Genomic DNA, 17,033 nt, shown 5'->3' on the forward strand with positions numbered 1-17,033 from the left:
GTGTCATGTGACTTCGGGGAGGCGGGTCACGTAACCTCGGGGAGGCGTGACCTGTGGGTCACGTGACCTTGGGTGTCACGTGGTGGTCACCTCAAGGTAACGTGACCCCCAAGGTGACCCCCACGTGACACCCACGTGACCTCAGGGGGTCACGTGACCTTGGGGAGGAGACCACGTGACCTCGGGGGTCACGTGACCTCAGAGGGGTCACGTGACCTTTAGGGGGTCACGTGGGGGTCACCTTGGGGTCACGTGACCTTGAGATGACCTTGGGGTCACGTGGGGTCATCTTGGGGTCACGTGACCTTGAGATGACCTTGGGAGGGGTCACGTGACCGGAGGGGTCACGTGACCTGGGGGGGTCACGTGACCTGGGGGGGTCACGCGACCTTGGGAGTCACGTGACCTTGGGATGACCTTGGTTACGCCGACGCCGACGCCGACGCCGCTCAAGCCGGGAACGGGCCCCTAAGAGCTGCGCTCTAAAAACGACTGCTGTATCAAAGCGATGAGCAATCTTCAGATTGGAAAAAGGAAGAAGCGCCGGGGCGAGGAGCTTATGCTCTTTTGCTCCTGTGCTTATGTCCAAATTCGAGCCGAATTTGGACATGAGGTTGGCTAGAACACCCTTCTGAAGGCTAATGACGTCCCTTCCAGCAGGTCAAAACCCACAGTGAGTCCCGAACTCGGTATTTCGCATGTGTTTTCGACCGCCGGCGAATGTGCTTCGGAGCTAGGGCTAACTCTGGAGCCGGCCAAAGGCGAAGGGCTCCGAAGAGAGCGACATGGCTGAGTTCTCGCAACCGTCTTAGCCCCAGTCTTCGAGCAATCTCGAGATGAACATCGTTGGACAAGCTCCTGCGACCGGCCGAATCGAAGCGATTGCTACGTTTACAGAAGCTGAAGCTTTCATCCAGTCACCGCAACGAATTCATGGAAAGTGAAAAACGAAAAGGGACCCACTGATATTTTTGGATCCCGCAATTAAACGGACCCGCCACCCTAGTAGTTCTAGTACCGGTACGAACTCCTCCGAAGTGAAGGAAGATGACGACCGCGGAACTACTGACACAAATTCTGATCGAACGGACGCCGACGCAGACTCGGACACCGGCTTCTCAATGGCTGAGATGTCGTCCACAGAGACTCTCACCGAGGATCCTCTTTCGACCTTCAGAGAATCAGTATATGCAGAAGACTCTCCAGGCTCCGAATGGAACAAGGTGACATATGTCAAAAGAAAGACGCATAGACAAGGCGAGCACAGTGTATCAGTGGGAGGACCTACCTTATCATACACAAGACTCAGGGGTACCGATGAGGAAGACAGGCCGTGCCACGTAATTGTTTTTCGGTCGAAGGAACCTTTTGATCTTACGAGCATTCCGAAGGGCTTACTGCAGAGAACTTTAAGCCAAATAACCGGCTTAATGAATGAACTTACGTTCAGGCTGAATAGGGACACCAACACAATCTCAGTCATGGTACATTCGAGAGACGCCGCAGAAAAGATTTTGGCGCTGCACTCTCTCAGCGCACAGGATAGAGCCGTGTCGGTGGTGACCCACGAGATTCCCCCAAAGGACACAGTACGCGGCGTGGCGCACGGCATTGACTGCGGAGAGACTTCGGACACTTTAGCGAGTGCTCTACGGTCCAAAACACACGAGGTCCTATACGCGAGACTTCTCGGCAAAAACGGGCTGGCCATGGTGACATTCCGCGGAACCAATGTGCCAAACTCTATCGTATACAGAGGGTGCATCATAAGAGTCACGCCATATGGGTCTCACACAGTGCAGTGCTGGAGATGCTAAGGCCTAGGACACAAGCAACACGTGTGCACCCGCGCGCTGAGATGCCCCGATTGCGGGTGGCTGAAGCAGGAACACCACGTGTGCGGACGCAAGTATTGTATCAACTGCCGATCCCACGGCAACCACCTTGCGACCGATCCCAAGTGCCCCACCGTCTGCGGTCCACCCGGACCTGAAGTCTGCGGTCCGGGTGGACCGCAGACTTCAGGACAGAGGCCACGCAAACCGTAACCAGGCAACTCGAGACAACGAAAGATGCCGTAACCCCTCGGGAGGCCGCGGCAGGAGCAGGCCTCGTAGCCCGCCCGATGTCACGCTAAAAGACTACCCTCAAGTAATAGCCACACACAACAGATATGCCGCGCTCGGCACGTTTTCTGACGGGGAAGAAGAGAACGAGATACCGAAAAACAAACCGAGAGTTACAAGTATGAGCAGAACAAGGCGTGATGTATCAGTGTCACGCCAACTTTTGAACAACGCGAATCGGCGAGACGAGGCCGCGGAATTTCGAAAGCGCCAACCTAAGACGCCGAGACCGCAGCAACAAGCTGGAACGTATGCCCAAGCGGTGCGCAAAATGCTCAAGACAGGTTATTATGCGGACAGTGACACTGAGGCGTAGGCCTGGATGGAAGAACTGCGGTCTATCGGCGAAGCGCGCAAGAAAAGTGCGAAACGAATTCAAGATCTTGAAGTTCACGCAAAGAAAATGGCAAATAAGCACGCTGAAATTCGGATGAACGAAATAGAAGCAGAGAAGCGCCGAGCACTCAGGGAAACCGAACTTCAAAGGCGCCTCAAAGAAAAAGAAGCAGTCAGGAAATCGCAGCAATGGGCATCACAGCAACAACAACCCACGACTCACGATGTGCAGCAATCATGCAAAGCAGTATTGGTTTGCCAATCTCCTCGACCTGAACAACCAGCCACCTCCGTCGTCACTACGACGGTAACACAGGAATATCTTCATGCCGCACTCGCCCAAATGCAACAGCAATTGCAGCAGCAACAGCTACAACAATTCCAACAGATGCTGGCGGCGACCCATGCGGAGCACTCTGCAATGTTCATGGTCGTCCCCCAAACTCCGCCGATCCAGGTCCAAACCCGCAATGGCTTCCAGACTCCTGAATAACGCTCCATTTTGGATCCTGCAGTGGAACTGTCGTGGGCTAGCAACAAGAAAGGCCGAACTCCTTACGCGCCTGTCAGATCCACGATATACCTGTGACGTTCTTTTACTGCAGGAATCTCGCGCCAAAAACATTACATTGTCAGGTTTTGAATGGCACCACAACCCTACGATAGAATACGCGGCGCGTTCACGCCAAACCCCCCTTACTAGTGCTCAGGCCAGTATATATGTCCGTCATGGTGTTTCGCATATCAAGATAGACACGATGAACTGGTGTACCACCACGCAGGAGGTAGTCGCGATCCGCGTCGCTCTCGACGGAACCACTAAACGCCTCTTGATTGTCTCCATATACGTTCGGCCCCTCCACGCAGCTCACGATTTTTCATGGATCAAAGCGCTCCGCGATAAGTACCTCTCTGACTATGTAATATTTGGAGGAGACTTCAACGCTCGCTTTGAATCGTGGAGTTCTGCGCCACATACCCCGCGCGCACAGGACTTGTGCACTGTTCTCGAACTAACCGACCTAACGATCGTCAATAATTTAGATTGCGCGACGCGTTCTGGCACATCTGCACGCCAATCGGACAGTGTAATAGATCTCACTTTCGCACCCGCGTCGACCGCCCGCCTTCTCGCGTGGACTGTGCTTCCCGACGCGTGGGGAAGTGACCATTTCCCCATAGTGCTCGAACTATATGCAGGCAAACGCAAAATGATCAAGCGACTTACGAAGACAATAAAATGGGATCAATTTCTTGCCTTTATAGAGGAGCACATTGAAGATATCAACCCTGCTAACATTTCGGCCTTTCTCACGACGGCTACAAAGTCTGCGACTGACTTCCGCCAGGTGGATAGGAATACACCCACCCCGGACACGCATCTACTATCGCTGTGGGATCGTCGCACGGCTGCGCTTACCAAGTACCGGAGGCACAAGCGGCGCTGCTACCTGAAGCGTGTGACCCTCCTAACCAAGGAAGCTAGCACATACGCCCAGACCCTCAGCCTCACACGCTGGATTGCCCATTGCGAGTCCTTCGACAGGACTACGAAGCTCGGCGAGGTGTGGCGAACTTTTAATGCTATGTATGGCAAGCGCAAGTCGTGTAGCCCTGTCCCTCTTCTGACCCTGCTTTCGACAGACACCGAGGAAGATATCCTGGACCAGCTTGGCTCAGCATTCTTCCCGCAACCTGACGATCTCCCATCCCCCGATGTATATAGACCCGTGTATGCAGACATTGTGGACACGGAAAACCCTGGGAACCAGCCATTCACTGAGTGGGAACTTGATGCGGCAATCGCCCAGTGCAAACTTAAGAGTGCCCCCGGGCCCGATGGAGCTACAGCCCCGATGCTTCGTAATGCACCTCGTGCCGCAAGGGAACGTATCCTTCACTGGTTCAACTCCATCTGGCACACGGGTCACCTCCATGAGGATTGGAAGATGTCATGGGTTACCCCCATCCCCAAACCCGGCAAAAAACCGACCGACACGAAAAACCTGCGTCCAATTTACCTTACATCTATAATGGGAAAGTTGATGGAACGAATGGTACCTGCACGCATTCAGTGGCAAGCCGAAAACTTCAGGATCTTTCATCCCACACAAACGGGGTTCCGTAAGAATTTGAGTACCCACGATAGTCTGGCTATGATTTACCATGATGTCGCTGACTGGCACCCCAACAGCCAGCCTTGAGCCTTGTACCTTGAGAGTTGATAAGACAAGATGTTTTATTTGAATGGCTTTCAGTTAACCAAGAACATTTCGAATACCTAAAAAACAATTGTCGCAACAACCACACTTGGCAACTTTTGGCCCGACGAAGCCGACCAAGGTGGCTTCCGATGTATCCAGATTTGGGCTAAGCTCGGTGTTGCTCCACCTTCACGACGAAGAGTAGCGACCAACTGCTTATCCTCCCCGAGTACTAACGGATGCCGAGTCTCGATATTCACGAATTGAAGAGTAACCCTCCCTCCAACCTTGTGCTGCGAAAAATTTCAAGCCTTTCTTCATGGCATCAAGTTCCCAGCTGAAACTGATCACAACGCGCTCATCTAAATTACCAGCAATGCGTTGGGCTACGTGCCACTCAGACTTTAGCGTTTATTTTTCCGCCTGCTAAAATATGACTTCACCCTCCATTTTGTTACAGAAAAGGAAATGGTCTTAGTCGATAAGCTGTCCGGAGCCCCAACAGCAACAGGCATCGAGGATGCTGCGGTCGAAGTCGAGATTCACGTCACCAATGTACTTTTCGACGGGGTGTCTGTAACAACTGCCAAGATGCTTCAAGCCACCATACAAGATCTCTTACTGCGGAAAGTATTTACTGCAATTAATAACAACATAACGCTCGAAAACGGTGTTTTTTGAGATATGTTGTCAGAGTTATTTGTTTTCAAAGACATTGTGTTTAAAGGAGCCCGAGTAGTTATTATCCAATAAATGCGGTCAGCAATGTTAACGCGCATACATGACGGTCACCAAGGCATTTCTGAATGTAAAGCTAACACTCGTAGCTTTTGTTTTTTGTCCCGGCCTAAATTCGTAAATGGAATTCAGGATTGGTAATTGGAGCATCTGCTACCGACCTGCTTGCTCTCAACCGAGTGCGCCACTACTAATGGGCAAGACCACTTGCCTTCCGTGGTCGCGTTTTGGAGTAGACCTATTTGCGTACGCAAGCGAACCATATTTGATTACTTATGACTCACAGTCAAACTTTCTTGAGATCGAGCCACTTGAGTACACAACAGCATGAACTTTAATTGAGACATTGAGCCTCGAATTTGAAACGCGTGATCTCTCTATCGACGTTTACTCAGATAAAGGACCCCAATTTTCATCAAGAGAACTGAAAAGGTTTTTTGTTGTCTTTGACGTCTAGCACACCACTTCGGGTCTTCGTTTCCCACGTTCTGACGGACTTGCCAAAAAAGCGTTCGAATAGCCAAGCACATTCTCAAGAAAACAACCGAAATTGGAGAAGACGTCTGGCTTGGTGTTCTTAGTCATCGGTTCACTCCATTGGAAGACGGCCGAAATCCGGGCGCTCTTCTTATGAAGCAAGGGCTGCGATCCCGCGTGCCAGACTTCGCACAGGCGCCAGGAGCGCAAGTGAGAAAACAAGCAACATGAAGAGGGGCGTTGTCTGCAGAATCATCGGCTAGGTGATACCGTCAGAGTTGCATCCCCGACCGGCTGGATTCTTAAATTGAAGGTATTCGGTAAAATTTCACTAAGATCCTATGTCGTTCTGTCGCAATACAACCGAATACTTCGATGAAACAGGCAGCATACCCTTAGCGAAAAGTCGTTCAAAATCAGTACACTCGAAGTGTACTGAAGTATACTAAAGGTATACTTTCAGTGCGGTCTCTGTACTGATTGTATACTTTAAGTGTACTTAAAGTATACTTCCAGTAAAAATGGCGGTGAACTGAAAGTATACTCGTCCGTACAAAACTATCACATGTAGTAGAATCGTAGTGCCCGCGGTAGTAAGTAGTTCAAAATCAGTATACAGAAAGTACACTTAAGTATACTAAAGGTCTACTTGCAGTGCTTGCAGTCGGTGTACTCAAATTATAATAACGGGTATCTCTCTCTCTCTCTCTCTCTCTCTCTCTCTATATATATATATATATATATATATATATATATATATATATATATATATATTGCGATTTTTAACATCAACGCACTAAAAACGCGATAGATAGGCCGATGCCGTTTTTACAGAATATTTGTGGGGCTCGGCGGACATTAGATGAGTAAATAAACGTCACAGTACGTTGTCTAATTAGCTTTTTAATTGACAGTGTAATTGACCATGTTGAATCTTCAATTTTAAAGGGGCTATGAATAAACTCTAGCCCAACTGAAACGATTTGCGAAAAGGTGACGAGTTTTGGGTTATTCATAGCTAAAACTCTGCCTTTCGTCGCCTGATTAAAAACAACGCGCTGGACAGAGCGCAGGATGCTATTCTTACGTATTCCCTTCAGTCGAACCGTTGGAAGCATGATGCTGGAGCATCCACCAAAGGCACGCTGTCAAAAGTGTGCAACTTCGTTCATGCTGAATGCGACAGCACTTTATGAGGGTTGTAACTTCACTATAAAATTAAATAATGCATAGAACTTCAGTATGAGAAGTTCTCGCTAACACAAACAAACATGCCATCACAGATATGTCATGTCAAAACCGCTAAGTCACTCTCCACTTTGCCTGTCCCTGCCGCGCGTGGTTCTTGAATCGAGGGAAAAAAGTGCGAAATTTGACAAATAAATATCTGAAAGCCCCTTGCTGTTTCGTGAATAGTTTTGATTGTGTTAGGCTCTAATGACGACTGCCTCTAAAACAGCAATAATAAAAAAAGTAAATTTACGAATTTTAATTACTTAAAAAAAATGTTGCCACGGTTATTCACCCATGTAATGTCCGCCGAGTCGCACGACACACATGGAGAGTGCATCAACATGACAGTGAGCCCCCAATTTTCCTGAAACCAGTTGATTAAAAATTATCACCGGGTATAGCTGACATAATGTGAAAAAGGGATGCTTCATTTCACATTTCACAGCAGACCGCGTGGTCCAAAAGTTCCCCGAGGAAACGGCCGGCACTGTCATAGCATACTTACGTCGCAGATGCAACATGGACTTACGCCTAAAAAAAAGTACAAATAGAAACTTTAGCTACATTGTACGCCACGGAAAGTAGCGTTATCTAACTTGTCAATAATTATTTTAGCTAGTCATTTTTATAAATTTAGCAATTGAAAAGTCTACTTTTATTGCAAAGATAGCTTTTATTTTTCCTGAGCTGTATTTGTTACCTTTATTGATGAATAAAAGTTTACTGTAAAAAAACTGTTAGCACTATTCGGAAGCTAGGCGGTCGAGGGCAATCGCACTAAGTGTTTAATGCTGCTGATGAAAAAGCATGCACATGACTTTGTTTTCAAAGGGCACCGCCACTTGCATGCTGCCATATAGGCTAGTAGACAAATTACGTTTGCAGGATAATCGGTGTTTTTGTAATGCAGGTCTCAGCGCACTATACGCTGTTTCAGATATCTGCATCCACAGAAATCAAAAAGACAGGAGGCAAAAGAAACCACGGCTAATAATGGGGATATAACATGCTCCACCTTGCATAGTCGCATGCAGCGCAAATCAACTTCTGAACCGCGTAAGCGAAGTGGTGTTATGCATAGGCGTGTGCACAGGGGGGGCAGGGGGGGGGGGGGGGCGGCCGCACACTCTAATTATCTAGGAGGGGGCGCAAAGTTGGCCCGACTCGAGGCGCGACGGCACCAGCTTTGAACAAACTGTAGCGCCCTCATTTTGGGTAGTACAAGCTCACCTGATTGAGCATAGCACTACTTATGCCACGTTGGTCGAGCTTTTTCAATTCTATGTGGTGCTAAAGAAAGAAAAAACGCCTTTGAACGCCAGAAATCGGCCAAACGCAACGTTGCAAGAGAATCGAAAGTGACAAATTGATGACACCACCGCTAGGGCACGCGTCTCTTATCTCTGGGTGGTGACGCCACAACACCTGTGTAGCGACGCTTTAATTTTTTTTTTCTTTTTTATGTCCATTTTGGAACGCGTGAAACGGTATTTCTTGGCTCACGCTCTCAGCGACTTAGCTTTGACGGCGTTCAAATATTTGTTCTGTCTTTGTATTTTCATCGTGATCTCGCGCTCCGCACCAGAGCAGGCACGCTTCTGCATGCGTGACAGTTTGAGACGCTAAAATTTGTACTACCCAAAACAAGTCCTAACAAGTCCCATTCGCAGCACCCTCTGGCCAGCGCAGGAGGCCCATGGTTTCTTTTTCGACGGCATAAAACGCCGACGCTAAAGTTCCCCCCCTCTCGTGCGCGCAACGAAAAAAACAACCATAAAAATACGCCGCGACGCAGTCAGTCATCGAACAGTTCGCGACAAAAGCGCGTAGAATTTTGCTTTAGACTTTTCAGGATTGGTGAAAAGTACTACATCTTCCACGTGCTACGCATTTTTAGTAATCTAGTCATAAAATATTTTTACCGCCACTTAACATATCCTATAGCTTGTATAATGTTTGTTGAGCATCACATAACGCGTGCGTGTTATCTTGTTGTTTCTATTACATGTTTCTATCAAGCGCCGAAAAGTAAGATTATCAACTGTTCATTTGGATGCTCAGAAGGAAAAAAATGGCATGTCATAGCGTTTATCTTCAATAATTACTAAATATTGTAACTTGCTCTTTCTCGTATTTTTAATCTGCGGTATATTCTCGTGCTTTTAAGCGTTGCCATTACGTTGTGTATTGGGTGGCGTTTTTCTTCCTCTGCATGAACGTTGCAGACACCATATGACAGCTTTCGCCATGTGTAGGTGCACCTATGCGTTTGCTTTGTATGGATGAAATGTTTTCCATACTAGCATAGTCACGTTGAGGCAATATTTTTAAATATTCTGAGCTGTTAAAGATGGCATATGTGTCGTATCTTTCTCTGGTTTAGAAAGAATAAAAATTCTTTGTACGCGCGTTGTGTCACTGACGCCTCAGCTGCGCAGGGACTGCCTATCTTTGCGGACGTTTCACGAGAAAGTGAAACCTACTGCTTAATAATGTTTTGTATATGTTACAATTCAATATTGTTGAAATAAAGGTTTCATAACCATATCTTGTCTCAGCACTACAATATGAGCGTAAGGACATCGGTGGGAGTGCGTTGATAGAGAGGGGGGGGGGGGGGGGGGGGAGGGGCGCTCTGGGGAAAACTCGCATCCCCTAATGAAAAATCCTGCGCACGCCTATGGTGTTATGAATGGAAGCTCGCTCTGAAATTGGCTGGAGAAATCGGCGCCTTCATGTAATAACCTCAAGCTTTCATCGAAAGTGTTTCATGGTGTAGATTTATTTTGCAAAACTCTAAGACATCTCAATTCACGTGAAAAGAGATTGAGAATTGCAACAACGAACAACACCATCGATCCAGAGTTCCACACTGTAAAAAATCTACGTAAATTTAACGTGTCTTTCCCTCGTCAAAAAAGACGGGCACGCTCATTGTTTCAAAACACGAGGTTTCCCTCATTATTTACATGCCGCGAGAGCCGATCCTTCCAAAAAAGTCGAAATCCCAGCGGTGTAAGCATGCGCGGATGAATAAAAATAGCCTTGGCGACAAGGGAGAAATTGCTTGAGGTAGTTTCGGTTTTACACTAAAAAAGAAAAACCGAAAGTTTAAATAAAACCTAAGATAGACTAAACGTTTTGTTAATTCTTTACGAATATATTAAAGTGACATTATTATTATTAATATATTGATTTGTTTAGTTTTGTCTTCAAAAAAACAAAGAACAACAAGAAGAGACTTTTGAAAACTGCGCAAGACCATCGCTATTGCAATCAGCTTCCGTTCGGCCGCCGTTGGAGTTCCGGAGGGTTCGAGCATCGCTTCCATTTTACTTTTTAGCCGTTTTAGCGGATATTTTAGATAGCTTACTTACGAATACCGTGTTCAATAATAGCAAGCGATTACAGAGAGCTGTGAGACGCAGCGTCGCAAGTGGCGGACAGTCATGGCCGACTTGTGCAAGCGAAGGTGAGGAAGTTTCTTTTGTTTCTGCGAAGTGCGCCGCTGTTTCAAACTTTGTCGTGTACTGTGTGCTTGCTAAGCTATGCTTGACTCTCACTATGCTCTACCCGGTTTTATTTCGTTATTTGAGAAGAGCGTATTTTCAAAGTTTATGGCTCTCTCCGCAGAGTGAGAATGATTCGTGATTAAAAAAGTGAAAGCCGTTTACAACTCCCTGTAACGCCGAATTAGAGCGCAGCTCTTGAGGAGGAGGGAAGGGTACTGGGGGGAGGTTCAACTGACCAGCGGGGGGGGGGGGTCACGTGACCTTGGGGGGTCACGTGACCCCCCAATGCCGATGATGTCATCACTGACGTCACTGATGACGTCATCAGTGACGATGACGATGCGGATACCGATGACGTCATTAGTGACGTCACTATTGACTTCACCAGTGATGATGCCGATGACGATGCGAATGTCGGTGACGTCATCAGTGACGTCACTGATGACGTCATCAGTGATGATGACGATGACGATGCGGATGCCGGTGACGACATCAGTGACGTCACTGGTGACATCATCAGTGATGATGACGATGACGATGCGGATGTCGGTAACGTCATCAGTGACGTCACTGATGATGTCATCAGTGATGATGACGATGCGGATGCCGGTGACGTCATCAGTGATGATGACGATGACGATGTGGATGACGGTGACGTCATCACTGACGTCACTAATGACGTCATCAGTGATGATGACGATGACGATGTGGATGCCGGTGACGTCATCAGTGACGATGACGTCATCGGGGGGGTCACGCGACGTCGGCGGGGTCACGTGACCTCGGGGGTCACGTGACCTCAGGGGAGTCACGTGACTTCGGGGGTCACGTGCTCGCGCGGTGCATTATGGGACATTTCCCATAATGCACCGCGCGGTTACGCCGACGCCGACGGCGACGCCAACGCCGCTCAAGCCGGAAACGGGCGCCTAAGAGCTGCGCTCTAAGATTAAAACAACGCAAGGACACGGACAAGAACAAGAAGGTAGAGTTGTAAGTCAGCGCCTTGTTCGTCTACCTTCTTGTTCTTGTCCGTGTCCTTGCGCTGTTTTAATTTTTAATCATGAAATACCAACTAGCCCAAACTTCAACGTCAGAATGATTCGCGTGCGGCGGAACCGAGGGCCAGCCGAGGGCCTGTCCTGGGCGCCGTCCCTACGACAATCGCCCGACGACGCTTTTGCGGAGCGTTCAAGTACAGTCTGACGGCAGTTCAAGCAATCACAGGTCATGCTAGTTCTGACGTGTGGTCCCAACAGTCTCTCGCCAACGATTTGTTTCATAAAGCGGGAGCGAGAAAAACGTTACAAGAGCGAGCAGCATGATTTCTTGCCCGTGCTGATGCCTGTGCCGTAGAGACGGACGATCTCTTTGCGTATGCCCAAGCGGCACGCTTTCGAAGTTTGCGATTGTGTGTTGTGAATAAAGTGAGTTTGGATGTCACGTTTTTTAGTGGCGGCGAAAGCCGCTACAAAAGGCAGAGCAGTTAGAAAAAGAAAAAGCATGCAAAAATGTTAGGACTACCAACCTACCAACTCGCCCAGTTATTCTTTGTCAAAGAATAATAGCCAATACTAATAAATTAAATAAATGCCAACTTTTAATTGGTTAGAAATTTATAATTGATGCAGTACAGCCCTACCCTGCTCTAGTGCTTTTATGATACCAGATAATGTGTAAATATATACGATAGTTCATAGCAACCATTTATGTCCGACCCGTTATATTGAATCTTTTCTCTAAAAGCTCCAAATTGTATAAAAAAGTGCTTATCATAAATTAAGCCGCACCACTGAATGTGTAATAGCGTATGACTTGTATCTGTGTTCTCAGCAAAAGAAAAGGAGGCATTAAAAAATGCCAATCATTTTGTTTGCTTTGTGTTAGAGCTTCTTTCGGGTACGGGCAAAATGTGGGTGTCTACATCTAAAAAAGTGTAATTGACATTCCCCGCAGGGCTGCAGGCCTGACTCAGTTGGGCTAGCAGGTTGCAGCCTATGGGAACCTGCAGGGACCTGCATCACCAGAGTAAAAGTGACGTCCGCCCACTGATCTCTATTATGGGTGGCTGGAAGATGCATCGAGCAGACAGGTTTGAAGCCACCGCAAGTAAGCGGCCTGTCCCGATCGCGAGCGCTTGACAGGCGTTTCAACTCTCCCGAGTGCTGGTTCGAACAGCGTTCAGGGCGCTGGGTTTTTTCTTGTCATCCCAAGAGAGCCTGCTTGTTGCGGAGTAACAGTGCATCCGGACCCGAGAAGTCTTCTGGGAAGCCATTCGACGTGAACATTTTTAGATTCTATTTTATCAAAAAGTGTGTATGTCCCCCTATTCTTGCGATTTCATCCAGAACTAATTTCTGCAGCGCACTGGCACATGCGGAGAAGCGCACTGAACAAAGCAAATCTATCACAATGGTGACTCTGCGAGTGCTTTGAAAGGTTTGAATGGCATAAACGACTTTGTTTGCGCGAGCTCAATATTTCATTCATTTTATGAAGTGTTAGTGTTGAGAATACTTTCCAGGTACAAAATTTTGCAATCAGGAGTAATGTTCAATGCATTCGTATTCATGGGGTTACTTTTTTGCATGACCAATTTTGAGCAATTTCGATAAACTCGCAAAAACTAAGCCTTCGCGAAAATTAGGTCGTTTACAGTAGTACAATTAATCTTGAAACCAATATCGAATACCGTATTATACTAAACTTCTAAAATACAATATTATTATTAGCACACACAGCCCTGAAATTGGCCATTCTCAGATGTTTTCGTTGTGGCCTTCATCAATTCATGTGCTTAAAATGTAACAGCTGCAACCTTGAATCTTTTCTCTTTTTTTTTTCTTTATGGTGATAAGGTTTGAGGTAATAAATGTTGTGCCCTGTAGTGAACAGTATTACCTGTAGCATAGCCCTGGGCATGCAAAGTAGGCACACCACCAATATCTGACATATCAGGCTTTCAGAAACGATATTGTCCGATTTTACTCACCCTTTTGTCAGGATGAAGTTGTTACCATCTTGCCTTCCTCACATAGTGGTCCTTTGAGCGAATTATGTGATGTTATATCATAGAGTGGCATAGGGTAAGTTTCTCTTCTCTTTTTACGCAGGATGTAATGGCATTCCATCATCACAAAGGAGAGTGTACAGTGAGGCAGGCTCGGAAACTTGAATAAAGTGATAAGTAGGATTTCAATTTCTGTCTTACCAATTACGCGAAGAACACTGATCGTAATGTTTGTATGCTACACGTACATACTTTCGGTTGAAAAATGCAATGTACCTCTTCTTTAAGGCTTTTCTCATACAGTTTCAGAAGACGCCGGTACGCCATTCTCACGAGGAATAGAGCTGCCAAAGATTTCCTCGTTAATTTCCTGACTCATTTTAAGAGTGCATCTCCCGATGGTGGCGCCTCTGCATTATCATCATCAATTGAGCTGTCAACGGCGTTTCTTAACATTTCACAAGAATGGAGCTATAATATATGGCATGAAATTTTACAGGTTGGAATACAGCCGTTCAAAGAAACACCTTTGAAAAGTCAGCTTTTTAATGCAGGCGCCGATTTTTCTGGCCAATTTTCTTTCCGTTCAGAACGCCCGACATACACGGCGGCCCAGATAGCTTGCACCATACTTAAAAAAACACCGGAAGGCTCTGCAGGAGTGAAATCAACTGTCGTTAGCAAGCGTCTTGAGAAAGTGCACAGATTTTTTAATGCGCCTGGTTATGTAAATAACTAAGATTAATGAGCTAACCTTTCAAACATTCTTTTAAGGGCCAAGATGTCAATTGTCAAGTTGCAGGGCGTATTGAGAAACACCCAATTAAAGTGTTTGGAACATAATACGTTTCCGTGCTTTTTTCCGGCCTTCAAAGATCGCACATTCGCGGCGCGTTCGCACGCCTTGATAGGGGAAGCGAGTTGTCACGCGGTATTTTTTTGTATTTCGCGGTCGTTTTTTTGAAGGCTAGGAAAAAGGAGCATGCAAAGTGCACCTTGTTGAAAAGGGTTTCATTAGGTGTTTCTTAATGCGCTCTACAACTTTCCATTTCACACCTCGGCTTTTAAACGAAGATTTCAATAGTTAGCTTGTTACTCTTAATTAAATAATTAGGCGCACTAAAACAATTTCGTGCACTTTCGCAAGAGACTTTCTAACAGCGTACAGTTGGTTTCACTCCCGCAGAACGCTCCGTTTTGTTTTGTTTTTTGTATTTTTTTTTTTTTTTAAGTTTGGTGCAAGTTATTTGGGACACTCCGCATATATGTACTGGTAGTGTACATTTAGTACTCTAAAAGCATACATGTAGTCTACTAAAGGTGCACTTATAGTATACTAAAAGTACACTCGAGGTGCACTTATGGTATACTACATATGTACTTGGGGTGTACTAAATGTATACTATTTTGTTTCATAAAAGTGTGAAACTAGTACGATTTCAGTACATACCTTAAGTTCACTGTTAGTATACTTTCAGTATACTGATTTTGAACGATTTTTCTCTAAGGGTATCCAGCAAACACTAGTGTCTTTTTTTGTACACTGTGACGTTGAGGATCTGAGCGATAACCAGGCTCCCCTGGCATATCTCCCAGAACGTACTACTGCACCGTTACCACTGTTGTCCCCACCAACCAAGCTGCCTCAAGCTCTGCCGCACCACAGCATGGCCAACAAGTCCGCAGACCAGATAGGCCGCGTCACCCCTTGAGAAGATTGAGCTACGACGAAAGCTTTCATCAGGTGGCCTGAACTTGTGAATGTCGTCTCCACTTTAAAGGGGAAAGACATTTGTCTTCATAAGACGTCACCGCTGGCTTGATTTGATGCCAGGGTTTTTGGCATAAAAGAACAAGTCCATCACGGTGATAAAAAAAAAATATATTTCGCGACTGATGCGTGATCATCGCTTGAGCGCGAGCCAGACAGCAAGCTTCCATCGTGTTTTTAAGAAAACCTAGGACTTTCTCATTTTCAAGTAATGCTAAGTGCCGTCGCGGCACTCACTGGCCACGAATGCGAATCCAAATATTCATCGACGGATTGATTGTTGACGAGCGCACACGTCCGAGTAACATAGTGAAGGTGTCGAATGCGTGAGCTGGGCTTAGGTGATGAGCTTGGGCACCGCGGATTCATGACTGCGAAAGGCGGAGAGCTTTCGAAGGAAAAGAGTTACAAAAGATTCCACTATAATTTCAAACTTTCGTAGCGAAAAGCAGGCTTTCTACGCTCGCGCAGTAGTTTTATTTTGGCGCACTACGCGATATGCGATTAGAAAAATCCAAATTTGTCCCAGCCGATAATTAATTTCATGTCTCTTTTAAACTGGCTTTTCATTCACAACTCAACTCGAGGTGGCGTACTGGAGGTCTCGTATTAGGCGCCATCACCAAATTCCCATGACCATTAACCTTCGAAGCGTGTGGATATCGTGTTATCCGCGGGCATGTGTACGTTTCGCGTAAGAAAGTCTAATATTTTTTATATGCTCCTCGTCCATATGGATAGGCTGGAATTTTTATACGATTTACAGAATTCAATTAATTATATACTTAATTCTAACGGCTCTTGAAGACCAATTCTTTTTTCGTTCAGGGGGGGGGGGGGGGGGAATGAGATATAATGCTCGAGTCCAACAAGAGCAGAAACAGGGAAAACCGACACCGACAAACCTCAAGCACGTACATCGTGCACGAAATGGTATCTCTTGTAGGCTTGCGATCACTCGTGCTTACTTCAAGAGCACTGAGAGATTGATTGCCTGCCGAAGCAATACTGGCCAAATGCAGCTTTGCTTGTTTACTGCACGTGGCAGAGGCTTATCGGTGTTGGCTGTTTCTGATCCCGTCTGCTCGAAACCGCTTAACTTTAACCGCGTTTAAAAGTTAACTGTGTCTTTTTACGAGTGGATATTTGAGATTGCGCGACCGGCGGAGTAAGCACGGCGTGGAAACTTGGCTGTGCCCCGTTCGAGCGAACGTCGCTCGTTGTGGAACTGATATGTCGTAGTAGCTGCAATATCGGGCGCGTTGGTCAGCAAAGAATGGTGGAGGAAGCTTTCGCTTTGCCTTATCACACTTAAATTGCAAAGCATGAGGAATGACCTCGCCGCTTTATTTAGGTTTTCTTTCGGTTTTGGCCATTCCTAAGCCCAAATGAACGCGGTAATTGTCGACATGCCAATGTCTGTGGAATACTGTAGTAGACTGCATTAACTGAATCGGCTGGGTATTGATAGCACGCAGAAGCAGACAGCGTCCCAATAGACCTTTCGCTAATTTTTCCACGCACCAAGGTGCATGCTACGAGTGTGGTTACATGCGCTGCACGTGCCGGCGTCTGCAGTAGTAACTGTCCTAAAGGAAACGCCTGAAACAAATATAGTATTGCACG

The 17,033-nt window shown here is 46.7% G+C and overlaps 1 pseudogene; it reads left to right on the forward strand.

The window, feature by feature from the left end:
- Positions 1-1,130: 1,130 nt before the first annotated feature.
- Positions 1,131-2,442, forward strand: LOC120840787 (annotated as a pseudogene).
- The last annotated feature ends 14,591 nt before the right edge of the window (positions 2,443-17,033 follow it).

Source organism: Ixodes scapularis, unplaced genomic scaffold (assembly GCF_016920785.2).
Source record: "Ixodes scapularis isolate PalLabHiFi unplaced genomic scaffold, ASM1692078v2 PGA_scaffold2__306_contigs__length_199485367, whole genome shotgun sequence".
Classification (NCBI taxonomy): domain Eukaryota; kingdom Metazoa; phylum Arthropoda; class Arachnida; order Ixodida; family Ixodidae; genus Ixodes; species Ixodes scapularis.